The sequence below is a fragment of the Agrilus planipennis genome, unplaced genomic scaffold (assembly GCF_000699045.2).
Source record: "Agrilus planipennis isolate EAB-ADULT unplaced genomic scaffold, Apla_2.0 scaffold10, whole genome shotgun sequence".
NCBI lineage: Eukaryota > Metazoa > Arthropoda > Insecta > Coleoptera > Buprestidae > Agrilus > Agrilus planipennis.
The window spans coordinates 2,561,532-2,566,105 of record NW_020442465.1 but is presented as its reverse complement, the minus strand read 5'-3'; the positions used below and the strand labels follow the sequence as shown (position 1 = coordinate 2,566,105).

The following is a 4,574-nucleotide window of genomic DNA, read 5'->3' as shown; positions in this document are numbered from 1 at the left end:
AATTTACTATTTACTTCTGTTTCCGTTATGACACTTCCGTTGAATCACTGATTTAAAATTATTAATAATTAATTAATAAATTTAAATCGATTGCCTTTGCGGCATTTTACGTATATTTGCCATTTTTCTACAGTCCTTAACTGAAATGGCCATGCCTCAACGGTAAAATCAATGTGAAGTATACTTGTAAGGAACCGATTTTTGATGACTACATATTTTTCAATAAATAAATAAGTAAATTATTGTTAAAAATTGCTAATTACTTTTTTTGGTTTGATTAATCTAGCGAAGACACAGTATCTGTTTTTTTTTGCCCGTTTCAGTTTTCTTGTCTAAAAATTCTTTGCAAATTGATATTTTAAAATTAACTTCCAATAAACTGTATTTATGCACTAACGGGAATATTTTTTTTTTTTAAATACTAGAAAGTAGAAACAAATTATTGCAAATGATAAATACGATTTTTTTTATCTTAAATGATTTTAAAACTCAAACTTCTTAATGGGATAAAAAAGATGAATAATTATCTGCTTAACATTATAAACATGCAATGTTTTAACCGAACAAAAACACAAAGATATAATATGTACCTGTCTATAGATATAATTAAAGGTATTTTTAACGTAAATTTCATTACCGATTATAACGCTACATATGCTTATACAGGTATGGAAAGAAGTACACCGAACATCGAAATTACACATTTTTCTTTGTCTATATATTTTCCTTTTAATAATTTAGTGAACGTATGGAATATCCAATTACGTACTGGTTTAGGACAGAGAAATTTCTTACTTCTTTATTTTATACTAACTGAACCCTCCATCATCATTTGAGCATTTATTTGAAGTACTGATGTTAAAGTCTATTTCAATTTGTCAGAATTTTGACCTTGAAGAAATCTGCGCGAAGATAGAAAGAATACACACTAGGCGTGAGCAAGACAGAAATAGTTGGAACAAGTTTGAACGAGCAGAGCTCTCGATGGGCGGTCTTAGAAGATCGGCTAGAAATGTACAGTACTAGACGAAAATGTTAAGCAATTTCTTAAAACAAAAATGTATATAAATTAACAAAATCAAAAGTTTTATAGGTGTGTAGAACGTTAAGTTAATTCACTGGTTATTATTTTGGGCTAAATATGCTTTTAAATAAAGCATATTCTTATATTTTAACGAGGTAGTTAAAATAATTTTGCAAATGGTACTGTACACTTTTGACTAGTTCTCGCTCGATGATCGGTGGAGAAATGAGCTCCACAGATAAATATGATTGAATTTGGAATTATGCTACGGCGGATCCTAATAAAAGGAAGGGGCATATCTCCAACTTCTTGAAACGAACAGTAGGGAGCGGAAATATGGGGAGAGCCAGAGCACAAAGTAATCGAAGGAGTACAAAACAAATACATAAAATGGATCCTCAGGCTTGATCAAACAACACCAAGCTACCTACTAAAATTAGAAACAGGCAACGAAAAGGTGGCAAATAAGGAAAGAAAAAGGGCGATAAAATATTAAGACATAATTAGGAAAACGGGAAGTAATCTAATTAAATAATTCCTAAAAGTAAAAGGCAGGATACTTACAAATACAGGAAAAGGAAAATGTAAAAAGGGAAAAGAGTCAATAGCAGAAAAGTGGAAGATAGAGAGAAGGAATTACTTTCTAGAAAAGAAATGGACACCTGACTACTATAATCAACTTACGGAGAATAACAGCGACATATTTCCATAAGCAGAGAAAATTGAAAAAGAACAAGACAGACAAAAACTAGAGGAAAAGCTAAATTCATCGAAATACAAAGAAATTAACCCAATCGATAAATCGAAATACTTGAAAGAGCTACATAAATGCAGAAACGAGCTGAAGATGTATGCAAGATTCAGGTTAGGGTCAGAAACGAAAGCTAATAAGTATTGGCAGCTAGAAAAGGAAAGACTATTCAGAATGTGTAAGAAAAAGGAGAAAACACTTCAACATGTACTAGAAAAATGTAAGCACACGGGAAAAGAGCAAGAAAGTTGGATATCGCATTTCACGGGACCAGGCGGTCATGCAAGAATGTGGAATATAAAGGAAGAAAAAGGAGAGGGAAAAAACGAAGAGCACGATATTGACACATAGAAAAGAAAAGAAAGAAGTAGAGCGAACACACACACACATCTACACACACAAAAAGACACACACCCCACACACATCTACTGTAAATAAGAATAACAATTTTGTTAATAAAGCTATTACCTACATGTGCTTATTTTACATCATTAATAAAATGAAAATATGGTCGAAGGCATTTGTACTGATTTTTCTAAACCTTGTCGTATTGGGATCCGTCAAATGGGCATACACCATCTGGTGGTATAGTTTATCACTCGAATGAGGGAAAAATTTACATAGGAACTGTGCACGCAAATTGTAAAATTGTTTATCAAAATAATAAAACACGTTAAAAAGGTAAAAATGTTTTTGATGATGAAGTTTTCTTCTAAAGTTAAATCAAATAAAAAGTTAATATGTTCAGTGAGAAGCTGCAATGGCACTTCAGACATAAATCTTCACTCTTCACCTACATTAACTACTTTCCAATAAAAACTAACCGTTTTNTTTTTCGTCTCCTATCTTTATATTCGCTCTTTCCCTACTTTTTCTTCCCTTGCATATCAGTATTTTAGTTTTACTTTTATTTATTTTCATACTGTACTGATCTGTCATGACCGCTTCCATTTTATTTAAAGCTATTTCTAGGTCCTCATCCTACATCCTGCGTAAAAAATATAAAATTAAACAATCAACTACATTAGAGAACTTTACTTCCTCTCTCTCCCCCCCCCCCTTTATTATATCGTAAGAATCGTGTTAACTCTGTATCATGCGACACAAAATGAAAATGCAAGTCAAAATTGCCATTTTTTGGTAGCAACGAATACTGTTGATAAGATTTTAAATAAATGATTGTAAATAGACTCAATTTTGTGATCGACAAATGACATGATAAATTGGTGGCGCTTTTTGTATAAAAGCTATAATATGTATTACCGAATTTTGGTAATTTGGTAATAAAGTAGTCCTGCACTGTCAAATGGATAGAGAAATAAGCCGCAAACATTTTGAAGACAATAATGTGCCTAATATTTTCCTTGATGTTTAAATATGCGACCAAAAATCCTTTTTCCAACGAAGATTAAAATAAGGTATACATAAAAATATTTAATGTTGAAGGCTCCTAAAGCCTGAAATATTACATGTATATTGGACTATAGAGTCACCATAAAACTTTTTGCGTACAAATTTTCTTTAATCGTTGGTACCTTTCGCAAATCTGATTGTATGCATTAAAAAAACTTACCAATTCTTGCAGATTCATCGTCATTTATCTTCCTGGTCGTCTTTCTGCAAAAAGAAATAAATTAATATTATGCACGATAATGTAATTACATATAAGAATAACATACCAAATTTAATAATAATAAAATCGAAAAAATGTACAATTGTTACTGTTTTTGCACTAATATTTATAAAATGTTTTTATTAGTAAACTGGTTATTCGGTATTATTATCGACAACTCGTGTATGTGCTTTTTGAGACTGTTCATTGTTTATTTAAGTGCCTACTGATAGTTTTTATGTAATTATAAATCACCACCACTATTTTTAATCACCAAAGTTCGTAAATATAATTAAAATACGCGTACAGTGCATTAATTACTATCAATCGCCCTATACAGTACAAGCTTCGTACTTTCTCGTATTTGTTAGCCGTTCGTCGCAGTCCTTACGAAATCTTGCGCAGCTTTCTTCGTGCGTGTTATCGCCTGACCATAACTCTGACATCATCTCTAAAAATAGAATAGTAACCGTGGCCGTGTTGTATCCTTTTATTAGTAATGCAGAATACCTGATAAATGATAAGACAATAATAACAGACAGAGCATTAAGTCGCCATCTGTAACAACTTAAAAGCAGCTTTTTAAGTTTAGAAAGTTGATAATTTTCAGATTTCTGCTTATGAAAAAGAATTTAGAAAGGAAGGATTTATAAAGTTTGTAGGTATTGTTGAGCTCGAATGGTGAAACAAAAAAAGTTGTAATGATAAAGAAATAACATATAATACGTAGAGATAAATAAGATTTTTTGCAAAAAAAAATAATTTTTCCTTACATGTTAGGGCGACAAAAAGGTAACCACAGCAAAAAACAGCAAGGGTATTTAAACAAAAAAAACTTATTTGACACAAAAAAGGAACACCTTGCCTTTTCTCTATTTATTCACAAGTATTTAAAGGAATTTTCAAAATGCAAGTAACCTTTTAAAAACAAAAATTTATTTAGCACAAAATTTAAATTATATTATGGATAAAATACATAAAGAAGATACACAACTAATTTTGGAAAAAAAAGAAGTATACAGCATAAATTTATGTATAAATGTTACTTAAATAAATTTTTATTGTTTTACTATGCTTTTGTTACTTAAAATGCATAAAAAAGCATAAATATTTCACATATGTTTTTGGAAAAATAGACATATTTATGCATAAACCTCGACGTTTTGGTAAGTCATACAATTTTATGT

The 4,574-nt window shown here is 30.5% G+C and overlaps 1 long non-coding RNA gene across 1 annotated transcript in view; it reads right to left on the bottom strand.

The window, feature by feature from the left end:
- Positions 1–3,385, bottom strand: part of LOC108734089 — a 218,468-nt gene extending 215,083 nt beyond the window's left edge. Inside the window, exon 1 of the long non-coding RNA XR_001937330.2 lies at positions 3,349–3,385. This is a non-coding gene — a long non-coding RNA (uncharacterized LOC108734089). The remainder of the gene's footprint in view (positions 1–3,348) is intronic.
- Positions 3,386–4,574: the final 1,189 nt, after the last annotated feature.